We start from the raw sequence: 15,968 nt of genomic DNA on the forward strand, positions 1-15,968 counted from the left end.
GATCACGAGGTCAGGAGATCGAGATCATCCTGGCTAACACGGTGAAACCCCGTCTCTACTAAAAAATAAAAAAAAAAATGGCCCATCGGGGTGGCGGCGCCTGTAGTCCCAGCTACTTGGGAGGCTGAGGCGGGAAATGGCGTGAACCCGGGAGGCGGAGCTTGCAGTGGGCCAAGATCGTGCCACTGCCCTCCAGCCTGGGCGACAGAGCGAGACTCCGTCTCAAAAATGAAAGAATGAATTAATGAATGAATGAATAAATAAATAAATAAAATTAAAATAAAATTTAAAAAATATTAAATGATCTGTCTTGTTTTCTTTTTCCCAATCAGACTTTATTTTATTCTGGCCCATAGTTACAATGACAAAAGCTCACTTTGATGCAAGCAGAGACTGAAGTGACTTTGTGATAGCTTGTTCATTTTTAATGTCACCGTCTACCCGTGAAGTGGGGCTCTTTAAGATTTTTCTCTTGGAAACCTGTGATACCTACCAGAGTGTTTGTCTGTTCAGCTCTGCTTGGGGTTTAGCTTCTTAGAAGCTATTTTCTTTTGATTTCTAGGCTACTCACCCCTTATCAGTGTAGAATTTAACAAGCGCTCAGAGAGGAAATTCCAGGCAGAATTTCAGGCTCAGTGCTTTGTAATTTCCTTTTCTTCAGGGTTGTTTCTCCTCAATTCCTTATGTGTATTGATTGCTTCCCAATGACTTCAAGCAGTTCGAGCTTTTCTGCAGTTTATTCAGCTATTTTTTGTTAACTTTAATGAGAGAATAATACAAGCTATAATAATAGAGATGAAAGCAGAAATGTTTTCTTCAGTTTTCTTAAACGTTAATTTCCTTAAGGTCAGGAACCAACTGACAGGTTTATATTTATGTCACCCGCAGCTGTTTTTGAGCCCACATATGACCTGTCTTCCATGTGCCCAAAATTACTCGTTTTATAAACAGCATAATTACCTGTTTCTCTCTTGCCTGCTGTTACTTCATTACGTTTTGTTTTATTGATTTTTTATTTACACTGTATAGAGACAGATTTTACAGTATAGCTGAGGTGACATGATCACAAAGAGTTTCGGTCTTTTCCACTCACCCACACGCCCCTTTCTGCTGCCCCTCACATTAGAAGTTAAGGAAAGTCCCTGAACTTCTGGGTAGTTCCTATTGTTTTGTGTACCCATGTTTCTAAATAACATATTCCTGCTACTTGGACAGAAAAATAAATAAAAATTAGCTAACAGAGATCCGTGGTGGTAAATGAAGATGTAAGACAATATATGTGTGTTTGCATCCTGTTATAAAGACACTTGCAGCTGTTACTTCCTATGGGAAGGCTTAATCTTTCCCTGAACCTCAGAGATTAACACACAAAACCCAGTGTGGCTGCAACATAAATGTATTATGCCAAAACAAAGTTGATTTCAGCACAGTAAATCTTCCTAAATTACAGGCTGATCTTTTTGAAGTGGGTGCAATCCATGGGGTAATTACATAGAGTAACCACTCTAATCTTCAAGCATCTCTACTGTCCTAATCCCCATTCAATCTCACGGCCCCCTCATCCTACCCGCACGACCACTCTTTCCAACCATCCTGTGTCCTCCTGAAACCTGACTGTTGGCCCCGTTTACACAGTCACACCTTATATGCATCAGGACTGAGTGCAGTGGAAATTGTCCATGATGGAACCCACCTAGTAGTAAATGATTATTCCTACAGTCTTTTGGAGGAAAAAACATAACTACAAAACAAACTGCTGTTCAAGGCTTCTAATGTGTTGTGTTTTTTTAATTATCCTATTTTTATCAACTCAAGAATGGATGACCTTTTCTCGTATGTGTATGTAATGAAATATAATGCAGCAGGGAAAATAAATTAATGGCAGCTTCAAATTTAAGCTCCTATGATTACTATATATAGATATACATATATAGTAATAAGTACTATATCAATATATAATAATAAGTTTATGTATTAATATAGTACTTATATAAGCATATCAGTACTTATATATTAATATAGTATATAAGTAAACCATAAGTATATATAGCATATTAGTTATAAGTATATAAAAGTATATTACTAATATACAGTAATAAGTATGGAAAATATAACAATATACTATATATATTCACAGAGTAATAAGTATATATATATTTTAAATGTGTATATATAGTGACTTTTAGATTCATGAAATGTTTCACCAGAAGCTGAATGTGTTTGTTTTTAGCCCAATTAGTCTGCATTTTTTATCTTAAATATAAAAATCAAATCTAATAGCCAGCCCTTGGTACCTGCATTGCATTCTAGATTCTGCCCTATGGTTTGCTTCTCTCTCAAATTCATCCCTGTGCCTTGGGATAAATACCCTCATTTCCTAAAACCCTCCAGATGCCTTCTGCCTACAATGTTCCATACAAGTTGATACACACTTTAAAAATACAAAATGTTTTGAATTTATAGGTGTAAATTCCTGAAGAATATGTCTAGGAACAGGTACTGTGAGAACGCAATCTTACGAGGAAAGACCATAGTTTATATGGTGCTGAAATTATTCAGAGAGACAGAGTTTCAGGAGATGCCAGATTACATGTAGTGACTCAAATGACTGTGAATGTTTTAATTTTGGCTCAGTTGATTCACTGGAATCTGCAGTCAGTACTACCTACAGCTAAATTAACCTGAGGTCTAATGCACTGTGTGCTATAAAGTGCAGAAAATGACCCAAGGACTTAGATAGTGATGATTTTTCATTTGCAATGTGCACACTCATCTCCTATTCCCAAAAGAGCCCAGAATGTAAGTCTTTCATGAAGACCTTGATAAGTAAACATTTGTTGAGGGGATTTCATTATCCCTGAAGAATGTTTTGGTTGTTATTTAATGAAAGTACAGGATGCAGGTAGAAAACATTCCAATTAAAATGGGTTTTCTCACGTAAAGGGGGACATCTAGATCTTAGTTGTATTTAATTATCAGAGGATGGGGGCATGTTCACAATCAGTGGAGGAAAATTGGCATTAGTAGGTTGACACACAGCAATCCAACAACATGATTTTTGATATTTGCACCTCAAAATATCCAACTGGCTAGAGCCAGTTCATAGAGAAATGGTCACTCACCCAACTCCCAAACCTAAGGTAGGTAGAAGGCGGAGGAGGAATAGGCAGGCCACATAGTAAAAGCAAAAGCAAGGGAGAGCCGAGATGCCACACATTTTTAAACAAGGGGATCTCATGAGAACTCACTCAGCAAGGCATGAGGGACCTGCCCCATGATCCAAGCACCTCCCACCAGGCCCCACTTCCAGCACTGGAGAATACAATCCAACGTGGGATTTGGGTGGGGACACAGAATCAAACTGTGTCATACATATTTATGGCTTAGGTTGTCATCTTCCAGCTGAAAATTTCAACTTCCATATCCAGTATATCAGCAAGTGGTGTTTACATTATATTTCTTTACATCTATTTACTTCATTCTCTATTTTAACTCATTTAAGCCAACACTCAAGCACACCAATTTTTAAATTCACCTGAAATCACATATGCACGTTTCTGTCACACAAAACTGTCAAAGTACTCTTATTCGCGAAGAAAATATAATATTGCATGAATAAGAGTAATCTCCCTAAAGAGAATCTGACTAAAGCCCTTCAATAGTTTCCTAATGCCCCTAGAAGTGAGAACAAAGTCCTTACTGTCATTTGTGCCAAAGATATTTTCCTAATTGTCCTTCAGCAGTCTCAGACTAGATTAAATCTGCTTATTATGTGTTCTGATAACATTGCATTAATCCTAATTATCACTCAATTATTTGCTTTTATGCTTATTATTATTGCACAATAGCTGTGCTTTCCATTAGACTGTAAATGATGTAATGCCTGAACCAAATCTGAGTTTCTAGCAACTAGCATAGTGCAGAGTAGAACTTAATTATTTAATAAATGAATACATAAATGGGGGGTAAGTATTGTAAAGCAAAGAACAGTCCAAGAGGAAGTTCAAAGGTAGAGTACTTTAATTTTTATAATTTTGTCCAATTTAGTTGTCTAAGTAAATTCAAAATTCAATAAAAGTTATGAAAAGTAAAATTTCTGAAAGAAATTAAGATATAATTACAATAGTAAAACAAATGATTTTCTCATTTTAATATCAACATTTTTCCAAGAAAAACAAAAAGGCAGAAGAAATTACCATTGATCATCATGATACATTTATTATGTTATACTAGAAGACATTATTTAATTCTTTGAAATATTTTTGATACCCATTATACTCACAACTATCTATGGCATTTGTCAACCTGATTAAACATCCCCATCTGCTAGAAGTTGAAGCTGAGACATTTTAATATCCTTACTGAGGTTTACACACTTAGACTTCAATTTTTATTTTTCCTCCTACACTAGGAGGAAATGCTGGTTTCTTCCTTGCAGATGTGCACGGGTTTGTGCTTCGATAGGGGATAAATTTTTTTTTTTCAAAACTAAATTAATATTTTTTCCAAATCAAAATGTTTTGTCAATTGCAATGCATAATTAGAAGGGGTGATAGAAAACATCTTTCTTGAACCATGAAAATGCAGAAGATAGATGGCCAAGGCAGTGAATCTCTTGAGCCCAGGAGTTCGATAGCCTGGGAAACATGGGGAAGCTCTGTCTCTACCAAAAAAAAAAAAAAAAAAAAATTAGCCGGGTATGGTGGCACAATGCTTATGGTCCCAGCTACGTGGGAGGCTGAGGTAGGAGGATGGCTTGAGCCTGGGAGGTTGGGACTGCAGTGAGCTGAGATCCTGCCACTGCACTCCAGCCCGGGCAACAGAGTGAGACTCTGTCTCAAAATTAATTAATTAATTAATTAAAAATGAATACGTAAGTAAAATTTAAAATAAAATGCAGATGAAGGAGGTACTATGGGTCTGTTGCATTGAGTCTTCACATTGACTCTTAAGATGATATGTATTTACCCTTAAAAAGGAAGCTGAGACTTGTAACTGTGTGAGTCTTGCCCAGATGTCCATACGTGGCAGTCTCTACCGGAATCTCTGACTGGGGACCTCTGACGCCCCTACTCTGATAATGAAACTCTTCTGTTTAACTTTGCCAGAGGGAAGAGTCAGTTAACATCATACAACAGCTTTGAGGCACCCTCCTGTATCATCTATCAATAATTCCCTTTGTCCTAGATGTGTTTTGGTTTTTTGTTTTGTTTTGTGTGCAACGCAGATGCTCTCGCCTTTGGTTAAGAAATGTTGCTATTAAAGGATAGGGCTGAAGTTCATCCATCCACAATAGACGGACGATATGTCCTTCACCACCAGCTCCCCAGCCCAATCCTTTCCTGTATTTTGGGACATAAGCTCTGCCCACACCTCTGTGGTCCTAGGCATTACCGCCATGATCTGGCATAGCCTACAGAGAAGCCCTGCTCAGAGATCTTCGGTGCTAGATGCTCAATTGCAGCCCGTTTTTGTACAGTCAGGCATTCCCTTGACAGTGATTCATGTTATAAAGGGGGTCGTATGAACTGCAAAGTGCATTTGCACATGGAGAGATCTGTGCCGCGTCTCAGCACACTGAATGGTTATATGATTTTTAAAAGGCAATTTCCATCATTTATATTCACCCCCAAAATACATGCTATCAAATGTAACACACTTTTATTACAAAGGGGAGAATTGATGGATTTTTCTCACCAGGTTCCGAGGAAGCCTTCTTATCAGTTTCAGCAGTCTCAGCATGGTTGCCTGGATACTCAGTCTCCCTGAGTATTATTCTGATTAAAGGGCAATTTAGAGATTTTTTTCTAAAAAAAAAAAAAAAAAAAAAAAGAACACTGATCTGTCATCTAGAAATATTATCAGCCCTCCCTTGCACTGATTTGTCAAGTGGCAGATTGAGCATTATTATTTAAAGATGGTTTTTCAAATGGGTAACATAAGAATGTGACTTTCCATTTTATCAGCCTCCTTTGGATATATATGTGCTAAATTTAGTGAAGCTTCTTTGTGGTAAAATGAGTTAAATGGATTTGGGGGATTGTAGAGGCTAGGGAATGATGCAAGTACGAACTAAGTCTGTATTTCACGATATAAAGATAACAACCCCTTATTGTGAATCAATGGCCTTCAAAATGGTTGTAGGAAAAAAAAAAAAGGACAAAATGCCTCAAAATCAGCCTTTTTTGGAGGGATTTTTAAACACCTATCTCTGATACTGTCATTAGCAGATAAGAAAATCAAAGTCCAACAATCCTGATTCACAGCATTTCAGGAAATAAAAATGTATACCTGTAATCCACAAATTTACATAATTCATTTCTATTGAGGTAAATCTGCATATAATAAGGTGCATTTATTTAAGGGGCACAATTTGGTGAGCTGTGATTTGTGTATTCATTCGTGGCACAATCGCCTCAAACAGGAAAGGGAGCTTAAAAAAATGCCCACATGTTTCCTTGTGTCACCTTGAGGCCCTTTTCTCCTGCCACTGCCAGTGAGCCACCCTCAGCACGCACTCATCTACCGCCCGTCCCCACAGCTCAGTTTGCACTTTCAGGGGATTTTTATAAATGAGAACATAAAGTATGCACTGCTTTTTTCTAACTTTTTTGCTCCGCGTATCTCTTTTGAGAGTCATCCATGTTTCTGCACGCATCTTTATTCCTTTTAATTACTAAATAATATTCCCTTATAAGGATATACCCAGTGTTGTTTATTCCCTTCACCTCTTGATGGAAGTTTTTGTTATTTTCAGTTTTCTACTGTTGCACATAAAGGTCTTATAGACATCCACGTCCTTTGTAAGGACATATGATAAGTGTATATTTCAATTTTAAAGAACTTGCCAAATTGCTTTCCAAAGCAATTGTGCAATAATGCCTTCCCAGCAGTAACATGTAAGAGAGCCACTTGCTCCTCCACACACAGGCATTTGTGCTGGTTAGCCCTTGTAAAAGGTAGCCATCTTTTTTTTTTTTTTTTTTTTTTTTGGAGACGGAGTTTCACTCTTGTTGCCCAGATTGGAGTGCAATGGCTCAATCTCGGCTCACTGCAACCTCCACCTTCTGGGTTCAAGCTATTCTGCTGTCTCAGCCTCCCAAGTAGCTGGGGTTACACGCGGGTACCACCATGCCCGGCTAATTTTGTATTTTTAGTAGAGACGGGATTTCTCCATTTTGGTCAGGCTGGTCTCGAACTCCTGACCTCAGGTGATCTGCCCACCTCACCCCCCAAAGTGCTAGGATTACAGGCGTGAGCCACCGCTCCCAGACTAAAAGTAGCCATCTTAAAAGAGACTACACTGGCTTTCACTTGGGTTTCCCGAACAGCTGATGAATTTGAGCTTATTTTAAATATTCATGCATATTTGTCTGATTATCTTTAAAACTTTTGCAAACTTATTAGTTGTATTAACTGTTTTCTTATTTTTGAGTTTTGAGAGTTTTTATAGATCTTTATATATCTTGGATATAAGTCCTTTATCAGATATACGTTTTGCAAGGATAATTTCAGGTGGTATTTTTGGTTCTTCTTACAACATCTTTCAAATAACAGTTCTCAATATAGATGAAGTCTAATTTATGATTTTTTAATTTAATGAATCATGCTTTTTGTGTTATATTGAGAAATCTTTAATTAACCCATGATTAAAAAGGTATTTTTCTATGTTTTCTATAAATTTTATGAATTCAGGTTTTAAAATGAAATATTTTATCCTTTTGACTTAATTTTTCTTCGATTTGAGTTGTTTTATTCCTGTCTTGCAGGTCTTTATTCAACGTTTCAATATATTAAATGCAATCATAATAATTGCATCAGTGACTTTGTCTGCTAATTTTAACTTACATGTCTGATCTAGTTCATTGTTGACTGATTGATCATTTTTCTAAATGTGAGCCTGCTTGTCTGCTTTTGTGCTGTGCCTGGTCTGTAATCAGCTGCCAGGCATTGTGAATTTTTCTCTTGTTGGGTACCGGAGGTTATTGTTTTATTGGAAATGTGATTGTACTTTTTGCTAGGACACAGTTAAGTTACTTGGCAAGCGTGTGATTCCTTTGAATCTTGCTTTAAAGACTTTTAGGTAAAACCAGAGCACGTGATTTTAGTCTAGGCCGATCACGCAGCAAAACAGAAGCAAGGCTGCTCATGACTCTACCCAGGGCCCTGTGAATTATAGGCTGTTCTTTTCTGTTGGGATGGCACAGCCCCGGTTTTCAGTCCTGAGTGAGTTCTGGTCCATTCTCCTGGGTTATCCTCCCCTGTCCTGGCAAGTGTCCTCAGAAGCAGTGACAGGACCCTACTGCACCCTGGAACCCTGGAGGGAGACTCCTGCAGCTGTCCTGAGCCATCCTTCTGAGACAGCCAGTTTGGAAGGGCTCCCTGGCAAAACTCCAACCGGCCTATAACTGGGGTGGAGCCTCAGGAAGTTAGCATCCTGTGGAGTGAGCAGGTGCCTGGCCCTTCCTCTTCCTGGAGCCTGGCCCCTCCTCTTCCTGTAGTCCAGCCCCTCCTCTTCCTGTGTGGAACCTGGGATTCAATCTGTGAGGTGAGAAGCCTGCAGAAGGACAAGCTGTGGCCTTGTGGGGTGTCCCTGTTCCCCTCTTTTTTCTTTTTTCCTAATAAATCTCATTATTCTGACTTTTCATATTATCTGCAAGCCTAAATTTTGGGGGCCGTGTGACAAGAACCCTGCCTTTCACTGAACTTAGGAAAAGTCCTGCCACCCTTCTGTGGGGCCCTCATCCCTCCAGCACTGTGACCTGGAACCTGCGCTGTCCTGGCTTCTCCTGAGCCACCTCCTGCCTTCCTGGGGCTGCCTCACCTTCCTGGGTTCCCACTCCCTGTGCTGCCGCCAGAAGAGCCCCTGAGGTCGCCAGCGAGGGAAGTCAGTGCCGTTCTTCCTTTCCTGTCCCTTCAGCATAGCTGTGCTTCGTTGCTGAATATCCAGGGTCTTGAAAAACATGGTTTTAGAGACTTTTTCTGGTTTTACATATTCATTGTTTCAGGCAAGAGAGTAAACCCAGGGCCTGTGACTCTACTGGGCCAGAAGTGCATGTCCTCAACATTTTTTATTTTTGCTACAGGGAAATGGCTATAATCAAATAGTAATTATTAAATAACTCTCCACGTTACAATCAGCTAAAACCACCCTAAGTGCTGCCCTCTGCAAATCGCTGCTCATTTGCTGCCAGATCCCTGTATTGGCCACCTCGTGTTGCATGTGATGAGCCCCAAAGTAGGTCAGCGCTGGGAGAGACACTGACGGGTCGCCTGGAATAAGAACCTTAAATCAGAGGGAGCCCTGGAGGAGGGGCGGGCAGAGCCAAGGCTGGGTGGGAGCACTGACAGAAGCAGAAAACAGACGTGGACATGGAGGAAGAGGGAGGCAGAAGACAAAAAGAGACAAGAGGTCATGTCTGCATTTTGCCCGGGCACAGACTCCTGTAGTCCAAATTATGAGACATCCAAACGATGCGTTATTTTGTATTCCCGATATTTTAAGTTTGTCTCTTACTTTCCCATTTCAGTCATTTCTTAAGAACAATATGATAATAGAAATAAATAAAATAAACTCAGTGGGGAAATTTGATGGATTTTAGACATCCAAAATGAAAAGCTTTTTTAAAAAATAAATTTTATATATATTTTGCTAACAAGTTCCTAACACCTATGACCAAAAAAAAAAAAAAAAAAGCTGTGAGTGTTTCACATTTAACTACTTTAAACATAATTTACACTCTCAGTCCTGCCTCATGTTGCTTAAAGTGTGCATTTGATTCTTCTAAACTGGTACTTAAGAACTAGTTCAAATCAAATACTTCAGTTTAGTTGCAAAACAAACACAATTGAAAACATTCTCCTAGAGGGTCTGGGCAGATTCAGAACCTGAAAAATCATAAAGATCCACATTTATAATGATTACTTTTTCAGGATCCTACCATCTATGAAGATTCATAGTGAGCTGACTGCTTGAGCTCAGGAATTGGAGACCAGCCTGGGCAACATGGCAAAACCCACTTCTACAAAAAATTACAAAAATTAGCCGGGCCTTGTGGTGCACTCCTACAGTCCCAGTTACTTGAGAGGCTGAAGTGGGAGGATCGCCTGAGTTCAGGAGGTGGAGGCTGTAGTGAGCCATGATCACACCACTGCACTCCAGTCTGAGTGACAGAAATAAAAAAAAAAAAGGAGAATTCATAGTGACGTAATGATGTCTGCAGACACGTAAAGGTCTCAGGTGAATTATTTATGCTATAATCCTCAATTCCAGGGGCTTCCCGATATTATTATTCACTTGACCTCAACAGTTAATTATTATAAGTTGAAGTATCATTGTCAAAATAATTGTAATTTTTAAAATGAGCTGAATTCAATTAAGCAATCATAGAACTGGATAGTTCCATGTGTAGTGGGCAGCAGGAAGAAGATGAGGCCAGTAAAGACAGCTGGGACCGTGGGAACAGGCAGGCACTTCTGTTGGCCTCTCTAGCACCTAAATTAAGACAGGATATATTGCTATCAAAGAAGTGTAGCGATCAGATTCACGAGCGAGAAATATCTGCGGACTCATAGGGATCAGCTTCATGAGGGAGAAGTATTTGCAGATCTGCAACATTCTGACATAGAGGTCTCTATGTTCTGCTTCTGGAGAAATTCAATTTCCATCCCAAGAGACGGAGTCTATTATCAAATTATATTATTAACTAAAGACATCATAGATCAAGAATGCATTGGTGGGCTTTAAAAAAAATGGTAATAAACTCTAATGTACAGGCTTTGAGACATCAGGAACATGACATGGCCGAGTAGCCCACGTGATACTGAGAATGATTCGAAGGTACTCACCTAAGATGCATTGACCTGGGCTGGTGATTTCTAGAATCACGAAGAGATTGTGTTTGAGAAAGTTTTTCTTTACAGGTGAGGAAATTATATTCAGCACATCCTTCATTTAATGTAAAATAGGAAAAGCTCTTTCCACTTCACATTGTCGGGGGAAAACAGCAGCTGTGGTCCAAAGACTCAGAATACTCGTTTGAAGGAAGGTGGAAGGTTCAGCCCATCAAAATAAGTCGCCCTCTAGGTTAAATTAACCACAGACTTTCAGCTCCTAGAAGGAAACAATTCTAATTGTGAATATCACTGATTAAAACAGCTACTTGGAGGGAGGCTTGAGCTAGCACATAACTAAACAAATATTGCTGAGAAGCGACTAATTGGGCCAATACAGATTGAAGGAAGAATTGTTTGGGAAGTTCAGACAAGGACATCATTATTGAAGTAGCTAAAAAGAAATAAGTGGAAAAATGAATAAGTAAATAAATAAATGAAACAATTAGAGTAAAAAAAGTAAGATGAAACTGCATAAACATCATCTTGCATCAGACATCCTCTGTGTTTTGTACAGAAGTGATAAAACACAAACAAAGGAATGCACACTTACCTCTAACTCTCAGTCTTCAGTCTGCTCCTGTTCACGATCCGCGCCAGCACCAGAGGGCTGTGTGTCCCTGTAGACAGACACCAAACCTTCTGAATCCAGAAACCAGGACAGTGTGGACTGCAAATGTCACCCAGGCAAACAGGTCCCTCCAGACGGCTGCTTGTCAGGCTTCCCTCTCTGCCAGTGCATTATAAATTTCATGCTCAAGGAATTTGGGTTCTAGACACACGAAGTTCTGTTCTGACTTTGCTGCTAAGTTGCTGATTAACTTTGACTATTTGAGTTCTCCTCATACGCAAGCAAAAGGATCAAAGTTTAATAAACTCTAAGAATATTTGCAGTTCTTAATTTCTAAGCTCACTTTGCTGACTTGATACCTGAAAAGAATGGGAAGGCAGAGGCGGGTTTCACTGTCACTCTGCTGTCATAGCAGTAGACGTGCTTGGGCATGGCTGTAAAGGAGACGTCTGGTGTGACTGTTCTGCTGAGATAGCTCCAGCCTCTGACTGATGGTTAACCGTGGGCTCTCAGCGTCGACACTCGGACATCCTGGGCTGCATCGTCTGTTGCAGGGGCCATCCTGTACACTGCAGGCTGGTCAGTAGCATCCTCAGATGCTACCTCACAGATGCCAGGGACGCTCTGCAGTGTGACAATAAAAATGTGATAATATGCCTCCAAATGTCTCCTGGAGGGCAAAATCGCCCCCATTGCAGAACTGCCAGTGTATGTGAGGCTGAGTGAGACTGTCTATCTGTGAATTATTCAGTCTTGCACCTGCTTTTAGTTCCAGATGTAAGAACCTGCTCTCTGTCAGAAAGAATACATGGACGGACTTCCTTGATGCTTGAAGTAATTCACAATGATAACAATGTCTTCATCGACACATCTTTAAAAGACAATCCCAGAACTTCTTGTGATTGTCATAGTTGAGAAAGTGAAAGATTATGTCAACATAGTCACCCTCGACCTGCGGGTTGAGAGGAGATTAGAAATGGAAGTTAGGATAACATGCATTACTTCAACAATTATAAGATGGATTTTGAAGCTACCCTCTAGTGGTAACACACACACACACACACACACACACACACACACACTAGTGGTAACACACACACACACACACACACACACACACACACACAATTCTCTCCCCCCTACGCGAGCACCTTGAAGACAGGTTCATGGCATACGAACCTTTACAATCCTGATCTACGCTACACTCATAGCACACTGTTGACTCTCAGTAAAGTTTATGTTCGTTTGCTGATTAAAATTATAAAGTTTAGAAACTGTTATTGAATAAAAGAACACCACAGAGTCCAGAGAATTAGACCTTAAACTTAGGGCTTGCTATTGCACCACACAGTGAAAATAAAAGCTCACTAAATACAGTCTTTTTCTCTAGCCAGATTTAAAATTATAAGCATGGGTAGATTTCAACTTAAGTTTAACAGTGAGTAATGCATGGAGCATACCATTTCTTTCAATTTATTTAATACCAAATCATTTAAAAATGATAGACATAAATTTATATATCCCTCTGGGAAGGTATAAACACCCCTTCCTGATAAGGAAAGAAGAAAAAAGGATACAGAGGCACCTCTGTCTCTGGTGCTTTATTTAAGATAGGGCTGAATAAAAACAGTAAAGATATCATTAAGAGTATGCCTTGACCGGGCGCGGTGGCTCATGCCTGTAATCCCAGCACTTTGGGAGGCCGAGACGGGTGGATCACGAGGTCAGGAGATCGAGACCATCCTGACTAACACGGTGAAACCCCATCTCTACTGAAAATACAAAAAGTTAGCTGGGCGAGGTGGCGGGAGCCTGTAGTCCCAGCTACTCGGGAGGCTGAGGCAGGAGAATGGCGTGAACCCGGAAGGCAAAGCTTGCAGTGAGCTGAGATCCGGCCACTGCACTCCAGCCCGGGTGACAGAGCGAGACTCCGTCTCAAAAAAAAAAAAAAAAAAGAGTGTGCCTTACACCAGCTGGAGCTTATAAAAGAAAAACCATAAATAGTAGTTTACGTTATACAAAGCACTTTCTTGTGCCTTTGCTCATTAAATTTCCAAAACAATTCTAAGAGATAGTATGATTTTCATACCTCTTTAATGGATGAGTTGACAAATTTCAGGGAGTCAAAGCCAATTGTTGATGGTCATAGAGTCCATTTGCAGCTAATTCAAAGATTTGAATTTGAAATTCTGACTCCAAATCCTCCGCTCCTTCTATTGTGCGGCGTTCTATTTGGAAACTTCAGTTTTACCCTGACTGTCACACAACTAGAATAGACTCTGAACCAGGGGCTACAGCTCCCTGTGGCACCATGATTTTAAGAATATAAGCAACCTAGGTTGGGAGCGAGTCCTTGAGGATGTGAAGTTAAAAAGGCTCTGTCTAAATCATCCAGAGGCTTGTGGGGCATCGTCTGTTCCTGAGTGTTTTTTTCACAGCATATTAAATCCTGAACATAGTGTAAAATGAAATTTATCAGATTACATTTCTAAAAACCCTTGTGTTTCCTAAATATATGTATTTTACTTGACAATCAATTCTTTTTATTTTTCAAAAGAACCAGTTCTTTTTGATCCTTCACAAATTTAGCTGGAGATTCGCTCTGTCAACCTGTCAACAACACACACATACACATATGCACACCACACACACACACACCCATATATACACAAAAATACACACATACACATATGCACACCACACACACACCCATACATACACAAAAATACACACATACACCTATGCACACCACACACACACCCCCATACATACACACAAATATACACAAATACATACACACGTATATACATATATAAAGTCAATTTGTTAAACCCTAAAAATCCATCTTTTCTTTAGAAATTGTGACAAGAATTTTGTGATTTTGTAATCTTAAATTTAAAAAAAAAACACAGATATTGTGCACTGGAAATAAATAGTATAATAAAGAAAGCAGGTGTACTCAAAATCCTGCATAGGGAGGTCATGGGGAGACCAGGACAGACGATACCAGATAGCCTAGAGGACTAATGTGTCGTGTGAGGACCACAGGTCATACAGTCATACTGTATGGAATTCATGCTGAATAAGTAGATTTTAGCTGGCATTGCCACACACACAAAAAAAAAATACGAAAAAATGGGTAACTGTGAGATCACATATGTTAATTTCTTTCACTACAGTAACCTTTTTACTGTGTGTATATATATATATATCCTATAACATCATTTATATACCTTAAGTATACACAATATAATTTAATTTTAAAAAGATACAGCATTAATGACAGAAACTAGTTTCTATGTATTGTCAAAGTGAAGATGTTCTTTAAGGTGTCAAAGAGATCATGAACGAACACAATGTTTAATGATTTCACTAGGTGAAAAATATCTTGAGATTAATTAACAGAATCTAGTTAAGACAATCCAAAATAAAACAAATACACATTCACAAAATTTAACTATTAAATGACTGAATTATATAGAAACATTATATTCATTATTTTCTTTCTATTGAAGTAATTTTTTGATTTTGAAAATGAGCAACCTGAAAAATTACTATAATTTATATACAACATTTTTTTAACTTTCACATGGATATATAAAACACATTTTAATTTTATTTTATTCTAGAAAATTGAGACACGAGGTTTGTATTCTTCACTGGGACTGCTACGTGTGTTGCTTATACCATACTGAGCATAACATTGAATTAATTGTCCACAGTCATCTAAATATTCAACGTAAAGGGCCAGGGTTTAATCCTTTTATCTTGCCTACAAAGCTCATGTTTACAACTTCCTGCTATCTAAAACTTATATCAGGATACATTTAGAAATGTTCCAGTGTATGAAAATTCTATTTCGATAAGGTGACTTAATCAGAATTTTCTAACAGATTTATAATTTCTTAAGGTGAGAAGCATTTTCCCAGGCGGGAAGGAATTAAGAGGCAGCCTAATGAAAATCATTACTCTGAACATTAAAATGCACCGGTAAACTTCAGAGATCCTGTGTGTTTCATGGGCTCGTGATTTCCCAGGATGCTTTGTGTCCTAACCAGAAGAGTCTCCACTTTCTAAAGATGGAAGGGCTGATCACCATGATTTGGACACTTCGTAAGTTTTACTTACACACAAACTACATATGGACAAAATACCCTCCTGTGAATTTCTCCCCACTTCATTATTGTTCACATAACCTTCCTTGATCATAAAATTTACATATATGTAGTCTGTTCTATGCTCATAGTGTGAAGTCAGTCTCTTAACAGCAACTGAACCATTGCCATTCAGGTCTGCTTTTCTTTAAGAACATTTTCGTCCATCAGGTCTCATGATTGATATTCTCTTAACTTAAGTATTAACTCCTCACAGCTGGACAGGTTTTTGTTCTTCTTTGCTTTGTTTTTAACTATATTAGATGAACCAACTAATAGTTGGAATAAATCCAAAATTTGTTCTAAATATTGAATTGCCCTGGATTCAAGTTTAGAATATCTCTTCTCTT

The 15,968-nt window shown here is 38.8% G+C and overlaps 1 long non-coding RNA gene across 1 annotated transcript; it reads right to left on the reverse strand.

Moving 5' to 3' along the window:
* Nucleotides 1–341: 341 nt before the first annotated feature.
* On the reverse strand, nt 342–13,191 carry LOC103887235. The gene is made up of 3 exons (XR_651249.4): nt 11,447–13,191; nt 10,849–11,113; nt 342–758 (listed from the first exon to the last, which is right to left on the reverse strand). It is a non-coding gene; the product is annotated as an uncharacterized LOC103887235 (long non-coding RNA).
* Between the last annotated feature and the right edge of the window lie 2,777 nt (nt 13,192–15,968).

Source organism: Papio anubis, chromosome 11, assembly GCF_008728515.1.
Source record: "Papio anubis isolate 15944 chromosome 11, Panubis1.0, whole genome shotgun sequence".
In the NCBI taxonomy this organism is placed as follows: Eukaryota; Metazoa; Chordata; class Mammalia; order Primates; family Cercopithecidae; genus Papio; species Papio anubis.